Below are 10,391 nucleotides of genomic sequence, written 5' to 3' on the forward strand. Positions count from 1 at the left end.
ATAAGTACACAGCATGAAGGTGAAAATCTACCTCTTTCTTTCCAAGGTGTAGTAATTTGTGATAGATATTGTTTGGTGTCTCACCTTTTGTCTCCTCCAACTCCTGCAGGTCCGCCTCACAACGAATGCGAGCCGCATCTGCCTCCGTGAAGGCAAAGTCCTCTATATTACTGTAAGGATCCTCACTGTTAGGCACTACTTGGGTAGTAGATGGGGTTTCCATACCCGTCTCAGTCGTGATTGATGCAATGTATCCAAAGGTTGTCTTGTTGCAAATAGCAGAGTCGGTTTTGAAAAGTATCCACAGTCACTATAGATGATTTCAAGAGAGGGAATATCATCCCACAGTATCAGAAAGGGTGCACGTATCAATAAATGTATACAAAGTTGCAGAGGTGAATGGCACTCACGAATAAGTCAGCTACCTGGTGCTCTCACTAGGGAGAAACAAACAGTAAAGCAGGTATGAATCCCACGGACGGGCTCCGTGTTGCAGCCAGGATCCAAATGAAGCAGGCACACAGGTTTTTTCAAAAACACTCTGGTTTATTGGCAGTATCGTTTACCAAATGTTTCGGCTCAAACATGAGCCTTTGTCAATGGTGTAAAAACCAAATGTGAAGACTTAAACAAAACCATACCTTACAAGCGAGCAAGTAACCTCAGAGATCTACTAGTACTCAGTGATCCCATACATTGTTACGAAAAACAGACATGGCTTACAAGGGGGAAACCAGGATGCTACAAGTGTGGCAATTGTGTCACTTGCAATAATCTTATTGCTGGGACATCCTTTCAACACCCCCATAACAATAAAAGGTACAAAATAAGGCATAGATTATCCTGTACATCGGAGTATGTGGTTTATGCCATTATTTGCCCATGTTCCAAATTTTACATAGGCAAAACGGTGACAGCATTCAAGGAACGTTTGGCTAACCACAAAACAGCTATTCGTCAGGCGATTGAAAAAGGACGATCAGAACAACCGGTTGCACAACACTTTGCAACTGCGGGACATTCTGTTTCCTCGTTACGAGTGATGTTGATTGACCATGTGCCTTACAACAGACGTGGTGGTGATAGAGGATTGGCACTACTAAGAATGGAATCTCGTTGGATTTTCACATTGGACACAGTTGCCCCTCGAGGCCTGAATGTTAACATAGACTTTGGCTGTTGGTATAAACACAAATGAGTTGTTAACTACTGGGAGTCATCCAGGACTTATGTTCTACCTACTCCTCAGGCATGATGCAATGTATACCTATTCGAATATATAGGGGGGCTTTAGATTGTTTTCGCCCTCACCTGCTACCTCCCCACATGCCTTGATACCATGAGTATAGAGGGCTGTGTTACTAGTTATTTATACTTTGGGTTACGGTAGCGTTATTTGCCTTATAAGCTATATATAAGGTCTGTTTTTATGTTGCATATAGATAGATACCTTTTCTATTATTGTATTTTTATGTAGGGGTATTTGGATCACTTTTTGATCGACTGTTAAATTGTTTCCTGTCAGAGTCTTACCCGTTTGCGCACCCGCACCACACCAATGTTTATGCGTTGTCTCCATGGTTACGCATGCTTCCTTGGTTTCACCTAGGATGGCGGCAACGTGATGACGTCACGTCACGCCTACATTGAGCCCGGCAAAAGGTTTTTAGATTTGTGTGAGTGGGTGTGCCGCAGATACACACTCTGATTGGTTGATCACATGGGCTGGGTGGGTATTTAAGGTATGGTTTTGTTTAAGTCTTCACATTTGGTTTTGTACACCATTGACAAAGGCTCGTGTTTGAGCCGAAACTTTTGGTAAACGATACTGCCAATAAACCGGAGTGTTTTTGAAAAAACCTGTGTGCCTGCTTCATTTGGATCCTGGCTGCAACACGGAGCCCATCCGTGGGATTCATACTTGCTTTACTGTTTGTTTCTCCCTAGTGAGAGCACCAGGTAGCTGACTTATTTGTGAGTGCCGTTCACCTCTGCAACTTTATATATATATATATATATATATATATATATAAACATATACAAATATGTTTACAGGGAACACAGAGACCTCTTATAACTGCTTTTTGTACTTACTTTATTAAAAATAATTATTCTACTATTTTTATTTTTATAAAGAACACTACTCTGATATAATCTCTGGTTCATTTTCTGAGCGCTCGCGGTAGCAATAACCATCCACTTATAATGGCTGTTATTTATTGTGCATCCCGTAAACAGGCGAATTTGCCCATTTACGGGCGGATTGCTGTTCCCCACCTCAGAGGTGGCAGTCAAGGTAAGTAACAGTGGTCTTAAGACAGCTGCTTCTTAACTCCTGTTACCGGCGAGCCTAAAGGCTTGCGCGGAAACAGCTGCATCAAGCTCCATATGGAGCTTGATGAATGGGCCCCTATGAGTGTACTTTCAACTTGTAATATGCAGGCTACTTCTGACACATGCAAGCAAGCATGATAAATCTGATATCACTTGCTTGCAACTGTTAGGGTGCCACTTAACTGGCCCTTAAAGGGAAACTGTAAGTAAAAACGATGCTTTTTATGAACTCACTATCCAAAATAAGCATCTTCTCAATAGGATCTCATTAGGAGATCTTTAACGTATCGCCGTAATCTTTATTCCGAAAATTAATTTTTTCCAAACCCACTCCGTGGGTATCTTTCTCTCTTGTCCAATCTTGGCCGACAACTGCAGTTGGAATATGGCGTCTAAAATCTTCACTGCGCATGTGCAAGATTGCACAACGTCACAGCAAACATCACACCAAGAGATTCATTGCGGATAAGGACATGCAGGCTAATAGTATTATGATTCTACGTAGAAAGCCTGGAGAACCGATTGCATAGATTTCAGTCTCAAATGAGCATGCGCTATTACAATCTAGCTGCTGGTAATTTCGGCTTCAATAGTTGCAATTGTGCATGTGCTATTTCAGCCAATTTTGTGCGCATTCGAATGAGGACTAATTTGTGTCATAATGACATGCATAAACAGTTAGTTGGATTGGTTGTCAATTCCATACACGTAGTGCCGAAAATTGTGGGCTGGATATCATGAGGTAATCGTCAAAAAATAAAGATAAATTTTATAAGGTTATGCGGCTTCGATTTGCAAAAGTTATTGGTCAGTAAGTTTTATTTTATACATGTAATTTATTATATGTGTTTTTTTATACAAAATTTGGTAAAAGTTAGTAATCCTTTAACAAAACAAAAAATTAAATATTCCATCTCTTTCTTAATATAAATTTGACTTTAACAGTTTGTCTTCCATTTTTTATTAGAGGTTGTACAGTATCAGTTTTTTTTTTTTTTTTTACAGAGAGGAAAGTACCGTTTTGTGTGTGTATATATATATATATATATATATATATATATATATATATATATATATATATATATATATATATATATATTTAAAAATATATATAAATACAGTATGATATAAATGTCCACAATCATGAAATGGTTGTATTTGATGATTTATAAAAATTAAATAAAATATTGTAATCCGTTGGTACTTATTATTACCAAATACATTATTTAACTCTAAAACAGATTGATTGATTTATGTTTGCTATATGAATGTCCACTTCACACTGCATCTGTGTATATTTTTTCCAAACTGCTGATTCTATATATTTTATTAAAATGGTAATATTCTAGCACACATTTGAGTTCTATTTGTCTTTTAACAATTAACATATAATATTAATTTGGAGATGACCATAAGGTGGCACTTTCCAAATGTTTTTTTCATTTCTAATAATTGTATATTGTCTGGTAATTTTCATGGTATTGTAAAACACCTGAAGGGTATACAATGTGTATATTGTGTAAAGTATGTATGGTATGACTAAGGGCTAAGTGTTCAAAATGTTGTCCCTTTTTACTTGATTCTTATGTTTTAATCAAGGTGAAGAAAGTGAACTTGTGCTGTTTGGATTATTTTATTCATGTGAATAGTATTCTTGTTAGGGCCTTTAAGGTAATTAATTGAAGTATATCATGTATATATCCTATAATATAAAAGGCCAAGTGTGTTTGTCCGAAGCTGTCATGCGCAGTAGAAGACTGTGAGCGAGGACAAACACACCTGGCCTTTTATATTATAGGATATATACATGATATACTTCAATTAATTACCTTAAAGGCCAAGTGTGTTTGTCCGAAGCTGTCATGCGCAGTAGAAGACTGTGAGCGAGGACAAACACACCTGGCCTTAATCCAACTAACTTGGCATATGATCTGCCACAGGAATGGTAGGTGTGACGGGGCCAGGTGGACATGACGTGGGTGGGTCCAGGCGGGCATGGTCGGGGCCGGCCATGACGTGGTTGGGGCCGGACGGTGTTGGGTGTGACGCGCGTGGGGCCGGATACCGTGGCCAACTGGCCATGAGAGAGAGAGCTCTAAAGAGGGGGGATATAGAGAGCAGAAGAGGGGGATAAAGAGAGGGAGAGAGAAAGCAAAAGAGAGGGGGGGAGAGCAAAATAAATGCAGGGAGAGCAAGCGCAAAAGAGAGGGGGAGAGAGAGATCCAAAGAGAGGGGAGAGAGAGAGCAAAAGAGAGTGGGGAGTGAGAGGAGAGAGAGAGCAAAAGAGAGCCTCAGAGAGTACAAAAGAGAAGGGGAGAGAGAGCAAAAGAGAGGGCAAGAGATAGCAAAAGAGAAGAGAGACAGCAAAAGAGAAAGGGAGAGTGAGCAAAAGAGAGGGATAGAGACAGCAAAAGAGAGAGGGAGAGAGAAAGAGCAAAAGAGAGGGTAGAGAGAGAAAAAGAGAGAGAGCAAAAGAGAGGGGGGAGAGAGAGCAAAAGAGAGGGGGAAGAGAGAGAGAGCAAAAGAGAGGAAGCAGGAAAGCAAAAGAGAGGGGGAAGGGAGAGAGCAAAAGAGAGGGGGGAGAGAGAGCAAAAGAGAGGGGATAGAGAGAGCAAAGTGAGGGTGGGCAGAGAGAGTGCAAAGTGAGGGTGGGCAGAGAGAGAGCAAAAGAGAGGGGGGAGAGAGAGCAAAAGAGGGGGGAGAGACAGAGCAATAGAGAGGGGAGAGAGAAAGAGGGTAGAGAGAGAAAAAGAGAAAGAGCAAAATAGAGGGGGGAGACAGAGCAAAAGAGAGGGGGGAAGAGAGAGAGAGAAAAAGAGAGGAAGTGAGAAAGCAAAAGAGAGGGGGGAGGCAGAGAGCAAAAGAGAGGGGAGAGAGAGCAAAATAGAGGGGAGAGAGAGCAAAGTGAGGGTGGAGAGAGAGAGCAAAAGATGAGGGGGGAGAGAGAGCAAAAGAGAGGGGAGAGAGAGCAAAAAAATGGGAGAGAGTAAAAGAGAGAGGGGAGAGAGAGCATGCAAAAGAGAGGGTGAGAGAGAGCAAAATAAAGGGAGAGATACAGCAAAAGAGAGAGGGGAGAGAGAGAGCAAAAAGAGAGGGGGAGAGAGAGCAAAAGAAAGGGGCGAGAGTAAAAGAGAGACGGGAGAGAGAGAGCAAAAGTGAGGGGGGGGAAAGAGAGAGCAAAAGAGAGATGGAGTGAGAGATTGCAAAAGAGAGAGGAAGAGAGCGCAAAAGAGAGGGGGGAGAGAGTAAAAGAGAGGGGGAGAAAGAGAGCAAAAGAGAGGGGGAAGAGAGAGCAAGGGATACTCCAACAAATCACCCATGTGAACAGGCTTTATGACTAGTATATATATATAAAATAGAGTGTGTACCCGCTTAATGAGAATATATAGTTAGTAGTTATGGAACACCTGATTAACCAAATACTCTCAGGTGTTCCAGTGCACAGAACCCAAAAATATAATATGGATTAAGCAAGAAAAGCAATTAGTTGGGTTAATCCAGCACAGACTAATAATAAACATAAAAGTACAATAATTGTAATGTTGTGTTAAAAATCACAAAGTACCTCAAAGTGAGTTCAGAAAAAAATGATAATATTTATTGATCCTTATATAACAAGGTCCTTTTGTTATATAAGGATCAATAAATACTATAGTTTTTTTCTGAACTCACTTTGAGGTACTTTGTTATTTTTAACACAACAATACAATTATTGTATTTATATGTTTATTATTAGTATGCAATGGATTAACCCAACTAATTGCTTTTCTTGTATAATCCATATATATATATATATATATATATATATATATATATATATATATTATATATATATATAATAATAATTTCAGGACCTTGGTGAAGTGTTTAATACAAGTTGTTCTCTGAAATACTTAAAAACAAATTGAATAATTGCAAGGAGGCAGTAAAACAGTAAGTATTAATTTTTTTTTTACTTTTATTAGTTGAGATTGTGTATTTTAATTTATAATTATTTAATTATTTTTAGAAATGCCATATATTTTTTTTCCAAATATTTTTTTTTCCAGAAATTCTGAACCAAAAATAAATTATGGTATTTGACTGAATGGTTCTCATTGTTTCTCTAAAAGCCAATTTCCTGGTCTTCTTCTCTACCCCATCATATTTTTGTTCCTTAACAAAGTTCCATATCTTTTAATACCATCTTTATGTTGACAAGGATCAAATCTATCTTTCTGCACATGAACTATCCTCCCCTTGTTCACTTTTTGTATCTCATCCCAAATGTTTTTTCATTATCTAAACCCTAACCTATCTAAAATGTAGCTCCTCCTATCCTCCCTTGTTCTAATATCCTCAAATCTGAAATGTCAATACAGACAAATTTCTAACCCAATACCTTGCAATCTTTTACCTTGACTACTGCAACTCCATCTTCTTAAATCCACCAAAATGAAATCTGTTGTTTCTGCAATCCATCATGAACTCTTCTGTCAGATTATTTCCTTCCACACCACCTTGTATCCATTGTACCTCTATGTGAATCCCTCCACTAGAATACTTAAACTTTAATTGCAAATTCCTGACCCTAAGTTACAAGGTCCTAAATAAAATTGCCCCATCCTATGATTGTGGCATGTAAGCTCACATGCCCAACCATCTTATATAACACATTTTTACAATGTGTTCAACTCCCCTTCTTCAAAGGTGATGAATGCATTCCATCAGCTACAACAGCCGTAAGATCGGGAATTATCTGATTAATCATATTCTGTTTTTCATATAATTTATACAGCATAACTAACAATTATTAGACTGCAGCATAGCAGTTAAACCTTAAAGGGACACTGAACCCAATTTTTTTTCTTTTGTGATTCATATAGAGGATGCAATTTTAAGCATCTTTCTAATTTACTCCGATAGTCAATTTTTCTTCATTCTCTTGCTATCTTTATTGGAAAAAGAAGGAATCTAAGCTAAGGAGCCAGCCAAATTTTGTTCAGTACCCTGGACAGCGCTTATTTATTGGTGCTGTCCAATCAGCAAGGACAACCCAGGTTGTTTACCCAAAATGGACCGGTATCTAAACTTACATTCTTGCTTTTTAAATAAATATACCAAGAGAATGAAGAAAATGTGATAGTAGGAGTAAATTAGAGAGTTGCTTAAAATTTCATGCTCCTTCTGAATCACAAAAGAATATATTTGGGTTCAGTGTCCCTTTAAGAGATAAGATATATATATATATATATATTTTAAAATCTCTAGAAATCCATTTAGATAAATATTTTTTTTCCATCTATCTTCAACCTGTGATGTTTATTTTTTCTAGCTCATTCTGATCTTGCAGCTTCAAAGCTACTATCTTGTTATTTAGAACTTTGTTAACCTTTGACACTTGTCAGAGTTGTGTTATTTTTATAGTTCATTGAAAGTTTGATCACTGGTTATTTTAACAACACACTCTTAATAGTGTCTTTCCGTCTGTTAGTTCATGCAGAAGTTTGCTTTTATATTTTTCTTTGTTCTCATGAATTGCTTCAGCACAGTATGTTTGCCTTTGTTTATCATCACTTTAACTAATGATATTACAGCAGTGGCTCAACATAATCTTTGCTACGGGCAATTTTCTCACTACAAGAGTAATGTATATTGAACATTTTTATTGTCAATTAAAGATAGATATATAGAGAAATCCTATAGAGATGAAAAATATGTTTTCTTTTTCCTAACATGCCATTCCTATGTAAAAGTGCAGTATATAGTGTAGTGAACAAGAAGATACCAACCAAAGCAAGTATTAGTATAAGTGGGAAGAATCAGGGGGAAAATCAAATCAAGCTAAATTTATTTTTACTTCAAATCCAAAACAAAATGTGTTTCTACTTACCGTGTAGTGGTTCCATTCCTATGTAAAAAAGCAGTTAACAGTGAAAGTCGATAACTACTAAATCAAGTTTTAGTATAAGTGGTAAGAACCAGGAAAGTGTTAGTGGTTCAACACCAAATTGTACAACTTCTGACTAACTGCTTTGTAGAGGTCTTTAGAAAAATATTTCAGTTTTAACTGTCCAACAAGTGAAAAAGCCTCTGTTAGTATGAGCCTTTAGCCATATTAGACTAGATACCTTTTTAAGTGATTGAAATTATGCATAAATCTACCAAGAAATCATTATTTTTTGCCATATATTATGTTTTACATCTGTGGGAAAGCACAAGAAGCTTTCCACTAGTCTTTGTCATATTGAAACAGATATGAATACAATGAACCACACCCAAATGTGGGCTAGATTACAAGTGGCAAACTAATTTTAGCATGCAAGTTATTGAAATATCACAGGTGCGTTAATTTGTGCACGTATTACAAGTTGAAACTTAAAGTGAATGTCAAGTTAACTCGACATCCCTACGGCATTGTATAGACTTTTTAAAATTAGCATCAGTTTAATTCATGAAATTTTTAAAATTGATTTATTTTCTTAAATTTCTACCTTTTTACTGCACCGCCGATAAGCGCAGCTCTCCCATCTGCCATACTGTCTAATTGATAGGTGAGGATTCTTCAAACAACTAATCCTTGCTTCCTCTAGGCCGTGACGTTTATGCAAAGGGAATGAACTCCCCCGGGGGGGGGGGGGGGGGGGGAGGATTAGTTGTATTAATTTTTTTTTTTTTTTAAATGTCATGAATTAAACTGATGCTAATTTTTAAAAGTCTATACAATGTCGTGAGGATGTTGTGTTAACATGACATTCACTTTAACGCATATACATCTAGGCAACCGCCTTAGGGCGCACCAGCAGTGGGGCGCAAAATTGTTGTCAGACACAGAGCAGCCAGTGTTTTATATTTATTTTATTTTTTTTGAAATATCACTTTATCAGTGGTGGAAGGAGTGGACTTAGGAGTGGACAGGAGGACTCCATCTCCCAGCAGGCAGCAACAGTGCAGCGCCACTGCGCCAGCACCGTTTCTGGCCTCTTAGGTGCCACAACTGTTTAGCAGTGAAGTCTGAAGCAGCCACAGAATAACCCTGATGCTAAGCCGCCTGCCCACCTGCTGCAGGAGTCCCAGGCTGGCTGAAGCTGTGGGGATCTGCTCTCTGCGGGGAGAAGGAAGGCTGCTGTGTTATAATGTATTTGGCAATGTCAGCCACACAGAGATGGGAGATCAAATGCTGCAAGTTGCCCTTCCACACTTTTCTGGACAACAGTGGGCTGGTTTGTCAGAAAGCTATCCGGACTGCTGCTTATACTGCTGGGTGGTGCTCTTCTTCGCCATCGGCTACTACTTCCGGCTCCCTCCAGGCTTCAGCGCATGAATTGCCCCAGGCCCCAGCCCGCACAGGTTCATGGCACCAACAGCAGCGCAGTCAGGATGGCCGGGGCTGCTTAATGAAACCAGCTCTCAGCAGGACTCGCTCATAGACAGTATCCGTCATGTGGCATCTGTCAGAGCACGAGCTGCATATCATCGCTTCGCCGGTTTTCCTGCAGCTGCCCAGCTATGGAGAGGTCAAGTACAGTAAGTACCTACATACAATAGTCGGAGTCCATGAGACTCAACCAGGTCATCCTGCCAGAATCACAGATCCCAGCACAGGCAGGAGAGGAAGGGAGGCCAGGGACACAGACCTCTCACTTTCACTAAAAGCTGTAGGGGACACTTTAATTTAGCCCCAGTCTTTTTAAACAGATACATCACACCAGGTTATCCCTTGCTTGTTCCATCTATGCACATGTATTTCTATTAGTTTTACCTGCATATCCTATTTATCCTACAAATCTAGTTACATATAGAATTTTATCCTGCAGATAAATAAATACCAGAGCTTCCTTCTATATCCCTATACCATGTATGTCACATAACATAATATTTGTCCAACCAATTAGTCCTAGGCTGCGTTACCCTAGCTAGCTTTAAATATCAATACCAGCATGATATAGTATATATATATATATATATATATATATATATATAGATAGATAGATAGATAGATAGATAGATAGATATAAGTAGAATGTTACCACTCAGTGTCAGTTAGTAGAAACAAGCGTTACTCTAATAAGATGCGC

General features: G+C 38.7%; 1 pseudogene; it reads left to right on the top strand.

Annotated features, from left to right (window-relative positions):
- The first annotated feature begins 248 nt into the window (after positions 1-248).
- Positions 249-9,966, top strand: LOC128661583 (uncharacterized membrane protein C3orf80 homolog; annotated as a pseudogene).
- The last annotated feature ends 425 nt before the right edge of the window (positions 9,967-10,391 follow it).

The sequence above is a fragment of the Bombina bombina genome, chromosome 5 (assembly GCF_027579735.1).
Source record: "Bombina bombina isolate aBomBom1 chromosome 5, aBomBom1.pri, whole genome shotgun sequence".
Taxonomy (NCBI): Eukaryota; Metazoa; Chordata; class Amphibia; order Anura; family Bombinatoridae; genus Bombina; species Bombina bombina.